The following is a 14765-nucleotide window of genomic DNA, read 5'->3' as shown; positions in this document are numbered from 1 at the left end:
TTGGAGTAGCGTAAAATTATTGTCGCCCTGAGGAAGGTATGTAAGTCACATTTCATTCAAAGGATTCTTCATATCACGTGTCTTTAATCGTAGAATATGTGTTATTTTAAAATATGGCTAATTTTGTCTACAATCGCCAATGGCTGAAGGGATGATGTAAATCCAGCTAGGGTCCATGCAGGTAGCAAAGGTACTGTAAGTCCCCATGGTCCCTAGTATGGTGATCTACCCTCAGTTGTTAGCGATATATATCCCGTTTTTATGTTGTGTTGTCCTCTATAATTAAAATGTTTTAGATTTAATTACTAGTTTTACATTTGTATCTGTGATATTATAGTTGTTTTACTGTCCTTCGTTGACAGGCATTTTATAATTTACCTATAATTGTTATTAATATGTAACTTGATATAGTCACGATACGGCTGAAATACTGCCGATGTAACTTAAAATCTTAACTCACTCACTCACTCACCAACATCAGTGTGTTTTCGGATGAAAAAGCATATCGACCAAGCGCAACGAAAAAGGCAGACGTGGTAAAAGGTCCCGTATGACATTCATGAAAATGAAAATGCACGTGCATGTCGTGCCAACCCTACCAATGAAAGCGAGTCCTAAACTCGCCCGAAATCATTTTTGTTTTGACTCAATCACCATGCCACGACTTACGAGAGATCAGAGAAACCAAGCCTTGGGACGATTGCAAGTTGTTCAGACTGCACGGAGGGTAGCCAATCATTTTAATGTCCATGTTAGGGCAATCCACCGACTGCAGGATTGGTATCAGGTGACTTTCAGCATCCATGACCGTCCACGCAGTGGGCGACCTTCAGTAACATCACAACGTCAAGACCAACAGATTGTGCACAGCCATCTGCAGGATCACTTCCCCAGAGCGATTGAAACAGCACGCCAGACCACTGGGACTCACAACAGACGCCTCAGTGCCGATGCAGTTCGTCTACGTTTGCACAGAAGAAACCTCTGCCGTCACAGACCATATCGTAGTCCTGTCCTCACCGCTCATCACCGCCCAAACCGACTGCGATGGGCAACTCAGCATCGAAATTGGCGTTTTCGACAATGTAGAACTGTGCTTTTATCTCATGAAAGTCGATATTGTGTTTCGACAGTCGATGGCAGAGTGAGAGGATGGTGAAGGCATAGGGAACTGTTTTCCAATGAGTGTATTGTTGAAAGAGACTCGTGGGGTGGTCCAAACATCATGGTGTGGGGTGCAATCGGTCTGAACCAGTTAGTTGACACCACGGTGTTCCAGAATCTTGGCCCAGGATGAGGAAATGACGTGACAGCTGCTCGCTATATTGATCAAGTCATAAGACCCCACGTTGTACCACATCTTGGGCGTTACAGAAATCACATCTTACAGCAAGACAACGCTCGTGTCCACACTGCTTGAGCAACATTGGACTTCCTAAGACAACATGGCATCCAAACCATACAATAGCCTCCACTCAGTCCGGATTTAGTCTAATAGAACACCTTTGAGACGAGATTCAAAGAAAGCTGAATGACCTCCAACCAAGGCCGACAACTGCGGCTGGACTCGATCAGGCATTTCGCAGAGTATGGACCGAAGAGTCTATGGCCTTCATCAACCGGCTAATTCATTCCATGTGCACACGATGCAACGCTTTCATCGATGCCCATGGAGGCAACACACAATACAGACTTTGGGGTATCTTAATGGTACCATTTTGGTGATTTTGTTTGTGTGAACTCTGAATGTAATTCCCGAAAATGTGTTAACCATAATTGTCAAGTTTGAACTCAATCCTCCGTTTTGATTGTTACTTAGAGTGAATTAAAGTGTGTGCTCTAAGAAACCGCTATCGGTGCGATATTTCTTTTGTGGTTCAGTGTATATCATTCACAAAATATAATCTGAAAACCACTTTTGTGTTTCTTTTTTTAGCCGAATATATATGGATTTACGCCTCCTTCTTCAATAACCTGCTTACATGATAGCCGTCTGTAACTACTCGAGCTGTGACTAGATGATTGGCATCGTTTAATATAGTGTATCTGGCCAGAAAGTTATCCATGTATATTTGAAGAACTTCAATGACTTGCACATACTCAATGTCCACTGTGGCTGGGATAAACGTGTGGGTGATTTTATATTAATAACGGTAGTAACGTCATTGATAATGTAATTCTATCACAATCCATTTGTACAGAAATATTATCCTGCTGGCAAACTTTAGGAATTTGGTTAACAATGGCATTTGTATCCTGGGCTGAGTTGTGACAAAATTGTAGAACAAGCTGGCTTTAAGAACATGATACGGTACCACTGATATTGTGTTTACCTTGCAGGCACGTATTGGTAAATACCTCTAAAACAGGGTGAAAACGTGCATGCCCGTCTTATCGATGTAGTCAATAGACAAAGGTTTTAATATTTATTTAAAAAGAATACCAAAAGAATACAAGCTTGACAAATATTGATTATCTCAGAAAAGAAGAATCATTAGATGGTGGCGATATTCTCTGATCTCTTATAACAACAGACACAGAACATTTAATGGAATACACGTTTAGTTGCGAATAGAATTGCGAGGTAATTGATCACTGGGCATTGTGTGTCTTGAATCGGTGGTTGAATAAATCGTGTCTTCAACAAAACTTCGATATTGATTATGTCGCACTGCAGACCTTTCCATTTTATTACATCCTCAAGTAAGACGAACAAATTGATTTATGTATGAGAAGAGAAAATGGGTGTACCTTGTCCGTGGATTGTTTACAGACTGCCGTAGACATTGATATGACATTCTTATTATCTTGTGTGCGTGCAGGTAGAACAGGACATGCTGACCCCTTTAGCATAAAAATGGCACCATCACTAATTTTCATTGATCTAAACATATAATTTTCAACATTTTGTCTAATGGCGACTGATGATGGAGATTGATTATTCCTCAGCCTTGACATTCTTTATTACAAATTGTTTTAATGAACCAGAGGTGGTCTCAATCACTGTTAAGGTCTAGATAAGGCATTCAGTTCGAGAGCACTTTTCAAGGTCAACATATGTCTCATTGCTGCCCTTTTCGGTATATGCTGCCCACATACACCAAGTGAATTAATCTATGGTTCTGCTTCCTTGCGGACTCCAGCAATTTTAAAACCAAGTGAAAACGAAATTCTGCTCAGATCTTCATGAACAGAGTCCAGATAATCATCATTTTAACATTATATGTAAATTCTATAAGGTTAGTATTCAACAATGCATGTTCGTTACACAACGGCAACGTCAGTACCGGTTTACTTAAATACAAGAAATGTCATAACACTTTTAAAGATAAATACCATTAAATGTTCTATTCGTAGGAAAACAAAATGTTTACATACCAGTTATTATTGCATGTAGTAACAAACCAATATTATTGGTATAGCAAAATTTTAACATAGAGTATTTTGGGGAAAGAGGTAAATAGTTGAAGCGGTTCTTTCAAATAGGAGAAATGTATTTATCAATTGCAAGAAGTATTTAACATACTTTAGACGCTGATTCTACTAAAGAAAACGTCCCCCCGACACAGATATAAATGATTTGGTGAACATGTTTCACAAAATTCAGAAGAAACTTGCACATGAGACTCCAGAATTCGTAGGTAACCTCTTTATTGATGTTCTTTCAGAGAGGCTTCCAACTGACGGACTAACTTACTCAATAATTTCAGTAAGTGCCCTGTCGTCAAGTACTCTGAACCAAGTGCTGTATTCAAGGAGTGGAAATGCTTCTGGCTTCTGTGTTTTTGTTGTTGACAAAGTGTGGAGGAATGGCTATCACGTTTTTAAGCGGCTGGAAATGTATGGGGTCGCTGATGACGGCAGATTATATCGACCAGGCCATATCGACACCAACTTGGCAGATATTCTATAAGCAATTCCCAGTAAAGACACTCGATCAGTAAATATACTGCGACCCATACATTGGTGACTGGCCACAGAAAATACCAAACACATTTTAGGTATGACAAACTTTGTCCCAACGAACAACTGATACCAGTACTTATCTTTCCCTTGATGACAAAAAGTAAATCCTATTCTCACAAAGAACAAAGGCGACTTTGATCTGCTTGACATAGAGGAAATGGATGATACTAGCGAAACACACAACATATCCTGGACAAGGCTCACACGCATAGAATTCATGTTCCCTGTATGGCTGTTGATGGCTAGTTTATGACACTGGTCAAAATGGCCAACCTCTAATCTTCATTTACGAAGCAGTTCTGGTCAAGATTGACAAAAAGTCTAAAGCTGATATGCTGCAAGAACTCTAAAACACTTGCGCTGTCCCCTTCTCAGTTCATATATCTGTCGCTGTTCAAACATTCGGTCAAAGTGACAGGAACAGAAAATTTGTTCAAAGGGCGTTTCTCTCTGCCCTGCCTCAAACAAGTCTGAGAAATATCTATAAGAAGAAAACTTCAAACTTGGAGAAGCCTCCGGCAGAGAGAAACCAAACTGGAAAATAGATGATTTTGTTATGGAGGAAATCGGTTAAATTATTCCAACTGATGCTGTCAATTCTGCCCTGAATCTGTATAAATCCATAAGAGAAAGTACTATGAGAAGACCTCATTCAAGACTATGACTGTCCCAATCCGGATGACACACACGCAGCTGACGCACCTGAATGAAGTACAACCCATCACCCAAGTAAACACCATGAACACGATCTCCAGCTGTCTGCTGACCGCAAATCAGATTGGGTTTCTTTTCGCAGATGTCTGTTATGAATTTGAGCAGTGGCAAAGCAAATCTATTGATGACTTGATAGCCATGCAAAGAGAGAACATTTTGAGGAAATGAGCACAGAAAGCACTATGCTTCTGAAGATAGGAATGCAGCTTAATATGCCGTCAGCAGATTATGCAAGGATGCACATGTAACAATGACACATGTGTTTTGTTACTTTTAAATATTAAATAACAAGATTCATCACACATGTAATGGTTGGTGATGTATTGGTTGTAGGCAAGGTGATCAATCATCTATTAAAGCGTTGGCTCGTCACGCCGAAGACCCGGGTTCGAATCCCCACATGGGCACAATGTGTGAAGCCCATTTCTGGTGTCCCCCGCCGTGATATTGCTGGAATATTGCTAAAAGCGGCGTAAAACCAAACTCAGTCAGTCAGTCTAATGTGATCACGTTAACACAGTTTCAAATAGGAACTGGTATAAATACGTTTGGACTGTGGACTTGAGGTTAGACTTCATTGAGAATATGTTTTAAACAAATGAATGTTACGAAGAAACAATACATAAAAAGTAACTGGGGTCTAATTTCAGTAAGATCGAGCTTTCCAGGAAGCAAGCCATGCTGCTCTGTACTCCTGGGTTAAAAACGGACATCTGACAGCTCGTCTGACTCAGTCGCTATACACGGCCGAGTTTAGGCGAAGTCGAACTGTTCTGTTGGACAAACGACGATGTGGAAACCTCTTTGTTTTGACAGGCCACTTAACGTGAACAGATGAAGTCAACTGAAAATTATGGAGCTGTTTCAACATTTTACAAAATAATCAAAATAATCATACCAACTAACATGATTATGACATGGATATAAATGGCTTTGTGGTGTAAATATCACAAGTGTTGCCAAACTTAACTCTGGAAAATAGAGAAATAGGGTTCGGCGCATTGCAGATGATAGTTTTATTGGCCATGTTGTCGGAACGTTCGTGTGTTTCCGGCTGCACGCACTAAGTTGGCGACCCGGTAAGGACAGGCAAGCCGAGGAGCGACAGGCACCTTTCACAACCTTTCCAAGAAGATACATTTTACGTCTTTTCTCTCCCAGAAAAAAGATCCTGACAAATGACGTCATTACCTGCAACTGCATGGCCTTGGACATCCTGTCGGTCTCAGAACGATGTCGAGGAGACGTCTTCACGGTGTCATGGTCGACGGACCTACGTGGGCGTCAGAGACTGAGTAATGGCAGTACAGAACAAAAGGCAGAGCACGCACTGGTATACAGTACTGTCTACAAACGAGAGGATATTCCACTCTTCGTGGCCATTTGTAGGTGACAGCGTCGTCATGTTCAAAGATGTCAGTGGTCAAGTCACCACCAATCGTGTAGTATATCTCAGTACCCAAAGTAAAAACTTGTAACGCTGAGGTTCTACTTCCATTTGCTTTAGTGTCGTAACCCATGCTTGTCGTAACCCATGCCTTGTCGTAACCCATGCTTGTCGTAACCTATGCTTGTCGTAACCCTTCCTTGTCGTAACCCATGCTTGTCGTTACCCATGCTTGTCGTAACCCATCCTTGTCGTAACCCATCCTTGTCGTAACCCATGCTTGACGTAACCCATGCTTGTCGTAAACCATCCTTGTCGTAACCTATGCTTGTCGTAACCCATGCTTGACGTAACCCATGCTTGTCGTAACCCATCCCTGTCGTAACCCATGCTTGTCGTAACCCATCTTTGTCGTAACCAATCTTTGTCGTAACCCATCCTTGTCGTAATAGGCAAATGATCAGGCATCAAGCTTGCTGACTTGGCTGACACATATCGTATGATATTTACTGGATTGGCTGGTCCAGACTAGATTATTTACACACCGCCGTCACATAGCTTGAATGTTTCTGGGCTCGGCCTTAAAAAACAAATACTACAAACGTCCATTTGCACTGCATTTTAACGAGCAGAACATACGCATCCACTGAAGCAAGATAACGCTCGACAACTCACAGCAGGTACTGTGCAAGATGTTTTATAAGACTTATTTTCAAAGTACACACAAGCACGCACGCGCACACACACACACACACACACACACACACAGCAGTACAAGCTGTCCTGGGTCTCAAGTTGAAGATATAATGTGAACTATATGTTTGAAGGCAATAAACAACAAAGAAATTGGCTGTAATAAACAATTATATTTTAAAATTGAATAAGTTCACAAATAAATACAAATGCATTACTTTGGCAGTACAAAATTAAAGGTAAAGGGCAGTGCAAATTCAGAGGTATACAGAGGCATACACAAGCAGTAAACAACAGTAATCAGTTTACAACTAGGACTGGGCAGGGTGCAAGAACACAGAGGAAGCCTCTCGAGCTGTCTGAACATAGCGCGACTCTGTATAAAGCATACCACGACCCCTTATTGAATCTACAGGTACAATGTATTACAGTTGAAACAGTGTTGCACAAGGTATAATACTGCCTCGTAACAAGACACATTAACAGGAATTCATTATTCAGATACAAATACGCGTGAGATATAGTACACATAGCAAATATCTTAAACACAGTTCAACAAACAGCTACCCGTCTGCAATATCATTTGGTGGAATCAACATACATGGCGAAGTACATTTCTGATACCATCAATCACTGGGGTTCGTTTCAGAGAGCTGTCATAGCGCTACGACTGTCGTAAGTCTATGTTACAGTACAGGAATTAGATATACATTAACATTAACTTACGACTGGCTTAATGCTAAGAGAGCTTAGAAAACCAAAGCCATGAAGCTCTCTTAGCGCTAAGATGGTCGTAAGTGCCATACATTAACATTAACTTACGATTATCTTAGTGCTAAGAGAGCTTCGAAAATCTAGGCCCTGGACCAAGATAAACATTAACATTAACTTACGACTATCTTAGCGCTAAGAGAGCTTTGAAAATCTAGGCCCTTGGGGTACGACAGTCGTGGCTCTACGCCAGCTTCAGGCCTACCATACAAACGGTAAACAAATCCTCAAAACTGAAGTCATATACACCAAAACAGAACAAAAATCACTAAAATAGGAAATAAACTTCCAAAACTGCAACAATATCTTCTAAAACCGAAACAAACGCATCTGTAATGGAAAACTAATATTTTAAAATGGAAACAAAACTTGAGAACAGTCGCCGTTTAGGACTTGTGAAGAGTGGTGAGTCTCGCAACATATACTGAGTCAAAAAAGAAACTTCACATTCTTTCTTCAGGGCACTATAAAAGAACAAGAGATGGTAAGATGGTTAAATTGTAATTATTTAATTGCTGAGATCTGTGTGATGTACTCGATACACTGACAGTGCCATAATCAGTTCCATTAGGCTACACCGCCGATCCAAAACATGGGTATACAGAATGTCAAGTCACAAGAATAAAAATGCGAAATTTCTCAGTTCAATATCGTGTATGGCCGCCCCGCGCATTCACCACTGCCAAACACCGTCTCCTCATCGACTGCCTGATGCTTGTGAACACGAGTTTGGGGATTCTGCGTCATCGCTCTTGCAAGGCAGCGCCAAGTTCCTGCAAATTCCGAGGTTGGTTCCTAAGACCACGAAGCCTTCTCCCAAGTGCATCCCAAACGTGCTCTATTGGATTAAGGTCAGGGGACCTCGATGGCCAGTCCATGACGTTGATTCCAGCGTTTTGAAGCAAATTTCGTGTCAACATCGCGGTATGCGGCCGAGCATTATCATGCTGGAACTGTAGACCTGGGCCATGAGCCGCCATGAAAAGAACGCGTTCAGGGGTGAGCACCTGGTCGCGGTAAGCAGCAGCTGTGAGGTTTCCACGGATGACCAGAAGTCGGGAACGGTTGTTCCATCACAGAAAGCACCCCACACCATGCAACTTCCGCCCCCGAATCTGTCGACTTCCTGTACATAACATTGGGCATACCGTTCACGACGTCGTCTCCAGACTCTATGCCTGCGTCCGCGAATCTGAGGGTAAACCTCGATTCCAGTCTCTCTTGGTCCATCGGAGGTGACGTTGGGCCCACAGCAGACGCTGACGTTGATGCAACGGCGTCAATATTGGCCCACGATATGGACGTCGAGAATGGAGATTGGCAGCCCGCAACCGATTTCGAATAGTCTGTGAGAACAGTCGACCTCTAAACATCTCAGCCCTGGTTCGTGTAGCCGGCAGAAATCTGTCACATAGGTGACGTAGGACGATTTGACGGTCTTCTGCTCGTGACGTCACACGTGGACGACCCGACCTCGGGCGATCAGAAGTGGTGCCAGTTTGTTGTAGAAGACCTCGCAAGTCATACACAGTACGACGGCTGCATCCCATTGCTCTTGCGACGTCAAGAACTGATCTTCCCGCTTGCAACATGTTCACGTTGCACATTTGACAATCGTGGCATTTCAAGTACCGTTAGAACTGTGGTTTAAAAGTGTTTTTTCAATTCTTGAGGCCAATGCAAACACGTGCATATGAAGAATACTTCGATGCGAAGATCACGTGATCGACTGCACGTGCAAAACCTGACTTGGCACTAACGTCATTTGCACGACGAATTGATGGGTTTGAGTGGGTTTTGCTAACGTTTTTCTAGAGTCGAAAGATAGGTATCCCATTTCGGTTACATAGAAGTTTCTTATTTGACTCAGTATAGTTATTCCAGCTAACTCTCAGGTAGTGATACAGGATTATGTTGACAACGGTTTGTGTTATCCTCAAGTTCAGGCCTACCATACAAACGGTGAACAAATCATCAAAACTGAACTCATATACACCAAAACAGAACAAAAATCACCAAAACTGCAACAATATCCTCTAAAACCGAAACAATACATCTGTAATGGAAGACTAATCGTTTGAAATGGAAACAAAACTCGCGTATCAGCTACAAGAGCGCCCGAGAACGGTCGCCGAGCGTACAAAACGGCATTCATAGCATCCCAGCACGGCAGCCATAGCATCCCGAAACGGTATACAAATCGTCAAAGATGGCGGCGCGGGGAGACGAACAGACTTTGGTAAATAATGTTTTTCGTCATTATGAGTCCAATCTTTGAAAATTTGATATCGTGATGTAGCGCATCAACCCCCTATTGTAGTAAGCTTCGAACCTATGTCCATCCTCCTCACTGTCAGGTTTGCGATTCTGCATAATGTGGTCCCTAGTTCTACCGAAGAGGGTTTGTACTTTGTTGTGGACATGTCATGCTTCCGTTTCTCTTCAGTTTTGTAAATAAAGTATTCATAGCGTCACATTCAACGTTAATATATTTTGGTGGTTTATAAGGTTGGCAAAACGGTTGACTTCGCAAATTGCCCTTTATTTAATTGCTCAAACTTGTATTCACAGCTTCCCGAGACAGACGTGTCAGTCCTCTCGTCATCTGTGTCCTCAGACATATTCTTGCTAGTTTGTATGTTTTGTATGCCACCCCTTCACACCATATGTATTGTCATGTTCTCAGGCGAACATCTTCTAGTTCATCATACTTTTATGAAGTCATTAAATGAATAATTCAGATATCTCTGTGATACTGTACCTTCCGAAAATTCCAATGCTTGGAGTGTGTGCCATGTAAAAAGAAGTGCACAAATCGGGCAACATTGCGGAAACATGACTCGTCTTGCTTATAATTTCAACTGTGAATTGTATACTACTCAAAACAGGTTAAGGGTCCTGCGATGTCATCATGTAATGTTATTGATGAGGCTGGTGGCATTATGCATGAATAAAACTTTACATTCCGTATATGGCAGTTTATTCAAAACCATTGCAGAACCTGGATAAAGGCTGCAGATAACCGTGGTGCCAATAGTCATAATGTGGTAGGGTGTTAAAAAATGAACAAATTGAAACATCGAGTTCTTCACAGAAGCGCCTCCACTGTGCTTGTGGAAGATGATGTTTCATCATGAACAACATTTGCACGTGTTCTACGTGGGATTAGTGCTGTTCATGCTTATTTTCCCTATAAAACTTGTAATTGTCGCATTGTTATTGTCACTTGAAATTCAACAATAGCAAGACGTCAACTGAGCATGACAGACAGAGGAAGAGCTCTTGCTTGGCTTCCAGATGGCGAACCTTAATGCAGTGTGGCTCAGATACTAGATGTGAGTCAGAGTGACATTGGAAGGTTATGACACCGGTTTCGTGTCACTGGAATGCTGAATAATCGACCACGCTCTGGCAGGCCTCCATCAACAACTTCTAGAGAAGACCGATACCTGACAAATATGGCCCTCCCACATCGCAGAGTAACTGCCAGACAATTCCGTGACCAACTAAGAACTGCCACAAGTACCCTGGTATCTGATCAAACTGTCTGACGAGGAACAATCTTCGGGCACGGCGACCAGCAGTAAGACCACCGCTCCTTCAGCGACACAAGACGGCAAGACATGACTGGTGTAGACGCCATGTTCGTTGGCATCGTGCTCAGTGGGCATCGGTTCTTTTCTCCTACGAGTCTAGGTTTACTCTACAGTTCAATGACGGTAGAACTCGTGTGTATCGGCGTCCAGGAGGGAGGTTTGCTGACGTTAACGTCAACCAACGTTTGTCATATGGAGGCGGGGATGTCATGGTTTGGGGTGCGTTTTCCTTTCATGTAGGGACACCTCTTTATGTCATTAATGGTACCCTGACCAGAAATCGCTATCTATGGGTGATTATCAGACCCCTTGTTTTGCAATGTTTACAACGTACCGGCGTCGGATCCATATTCCGACCACACCGTGTCCGTGTTGAGAACGACTTCCTTAAACAGAACAATGTTCAGCACATGGAATGCCCGTCATATTCAGCAGATTTAGCCCCTATGGAACGTGCTTGGGACGAGTTAGGACGTCGGCTTCGTAACAACCACGCCCCTCCAAACAACGGTGCAGAACTGGCCAAGTATCTCATTGCAGAATGGCAGGCAATAGCCCAAGGCTTCTTCCAACGTCTGGTGAACAGTATGAGACACAGGTGTACTGCTTGTCTTACTGCTCGAGGTGGTTACATCCGTTATTAGTCCAATGTTGGCGTTTGAATTTTCTCTTCTGACGGTAGGTCCCTTTGACCTTATTGATCAGCAATCACTGACATTCCTGCTGTTTTTGTCTCTCGTTATGGTCATCATGAAATGTTGGCTCGAGTTGTTTTATGATCGCTACATTTCACTGTTATTTATATTTGTAGTTATGGCCATTAAAAGTTTTGACCCTTTACTTGTTTTGAGTAGTATATATCAAGGAGATTTTATCATTTTGCTGTTTTATCATTTCCATGTATTTCAAACTATTCCATGCAATCCCAAACATTTTACATCATCTAAGAAAACATAAAGCCTAAATTGTGGTACAAACATGCGTCCGTCTTTGTTCTTGTAAGCCTCAAGAAGTCGCCTCCTGTGGACTTGAAACAGAAATCCCTGCCCTAATCAGTGAATTGAGTTTGCACTCGTTCACTTAATGGTTAAAGACAAAATGACCACTTAGATATGCAATTTTACAGAGAGTGATCAACGTTTTAAACCACCAAAATATATTAACGTTGAATGTGACGCTATGAAAACTTTATTTACAAAACTGAAGACAAACAGCAGCACGACATGTTGACAACAAAGTACAAACCCTCTTCGGTCGAACGAGGGACCACATTGTGCAGAATCGCTTACTACAATACGGGTTGATGCTCTACATTCCGATATCAAATTTTCAAGATTAGATTCATAGTGACGAAAAACATTATTTACCAAAGTCTGTTCGTCTCCCCGCGACGCCATATCTTTGACGATTTGTATACCGTTTCGGGATGCTATGACTGCCGTTTTGTACGCTCGGCGACCGTTCTCGAACGCGTTTGCAGCTGATACGATTAGTTTTCCATTACAGATGCGTTTGTTTCGGTTTTAGAGGATATTGTTGCAGTTTTGGAAGTTTATTTTCCTATTTTGGTGATTTTGTATCTGTCTTGGTGTATATGAGTTCAGTTTTGAGGTTTTGTTCACCGTTTGTATGGTAGGCCTGAGCTTTGTTAAACGGGACCCTGGCCTGCGTGAACCGGGTTTTGATTGCAGGTTAAAGCTCATTCTGACTCCTATAGAGGAGCTCCTGTCAGTGTGAGCAGGGTTAAAGTCTGAAGTTTGATGTGGGAAAGTGATCAAACTCTTTGCGTAGTTTGGAATTTGAACCCGTTTAAAAGCATGTCGACTATTATGGTTGTTCAAACCTCAGCACCAGAACGGTGTTGCTGTAAATTGCTGTCCAAACTATACATCGTATACCGCACAGCAGCGCAAATCAGCATTTACCTTTCAAACGAGTGGAAACGGTCTGGGCGCACAGTCGAGACTAGAAGCTCTATCGCTGGTGAATTGTAATAATAGAAATCTATCAATAGACTCGTTGAGATGCATACGTATTGACAACTGAAGACGTAGATGAATGTATTTAACGTGTTGTTTCTGCAACCGTACGTACGGATATTATGTGCTGAGAAAATAATTAATGTTTGTAGTATAAATGGATATATTTTAGTATGGTGCATTCTTCATGATTTCACAATGCCTAAATATCTGACTAAATAATTCATTGCCTCTTAGAATGATAGAATGATTAAATGTGAAATGCAAATATTGCTCTGCTAAAAGTTTAGTTAGAGACTCACCGTGTTCGAAGAACGTATCCTGTCAAAGACGCACTAACGGTTACTGAGCTTAAAATATATTTCTAGTCACATCTGATTGGTTAACTTTGTACAAGCCGCTCATCGTTGATCGACAAATCAATACGGTAGAATACGCCGACCATTAATCACAAGAAGCAATAACACTCAGCCTTGGGGAAACAACAATGTATATCAGTTCCAGTACACTATCAAATAACAAAGGAACCGGATCATAAAGATTGTAAACTATTTGTTTATTATCATCGCTGTGTAAACGGTCGGCAGCTTAGGGGAAATATCAATCACCAATCTACCAGAAACGTAAGTTGTATCAGTCAGTTTGGGAGTCGGGTCTTTAGTACGTCACAATAAAAGACCATAAATTAAATATATGTTAATGTATTCTGCACGGTGGGCGAGCTGTCTAAGGCGCCAGGCTCGAGCCCACCTGTAACCGGGTGTAAAAATCTAGGAGTTAACTCTTTCATTGTTGTCATAACCCCTAGTGTATAGTACAGAATCCTGTGCACTTACAAGAACCCACGAATCCATTGGTAAATGACCAGATGGTGGCCGCATGAATACGTGCAAACATCTGGTTGCGGGTACAGCAACGTGCAGTAAATGGACAAAGTACTGTGACTATGTGTCCCAGTCCACCCAGCTGTGAATGGGTACCTCGTAAGGATGGGAAATCAAGATTAACTTGGTGCGCCTAGTGGCTGCAAGAGTTTTATAATATTTATTTCCTCCAGTGTGAAGAGTACAAGGTTCACGTATTATATATACAATACAATAATTACATATTATTTCTCAAGCAATGGTCGTTGGGCATATGCACAGTCCGTACCAGATCTGAACGTTCGTGGAACAGTTCTCATATTCATGTGACAACAACAGATCTCTGGTAGTATCTGTTGGCCATGCGGAACACATACTGCACACAGACTGCTGCGAAGGGATTGTCTGTTATCTGTGCACAGATTAAAGCTTGTCACACAGGATAACATGTATGGTCCCAAGGGAGTTCAGATTGAAAATACGAAGTGCCGTTGAGATTGACGTCCGATGATCGAGGGAAAAACAAAGCGCCTGTAAGCAGCCTGGCTTGAACTCGGCGCTATATAAATAGATTATAATAAGAATAATAATTAAGTCGATTTGTTTACAACTTGGCTCCCCGGAATCCCTGAGTGGATTGCCGCCCATGGACAAAACATAAGCACGGATCACACGTTGGTCTTGTTGAGTGTGGCGTTAAACAAGAAATTCTTGTTGGGTTGACATTGGGCCATTGGCAGACCCCTTCATTGCATCATACGCGTGGATTCTGTTGTGCCATACATAGTTCATCTCA

Source organism: Haliotis rubra, unplaced genomic scaffold (assembly GCF_003918875.1).
Source record: "Haliotis rubra isolate DU_JTF1 unplaced genomic scaffold, ASM391887v1 Scf160, whole genome shotgun sequence".
NCBI lineage: Eukaryota > Metazoa > Mollusca > Gastropoda > Lepetellida > Haliotidae > Haliotis > Haliotis rubra.
The sequence above is the reverse complement of the archived record's forward strand: the minus strand, read 5'-3'. Positions refer to the sequence as shown.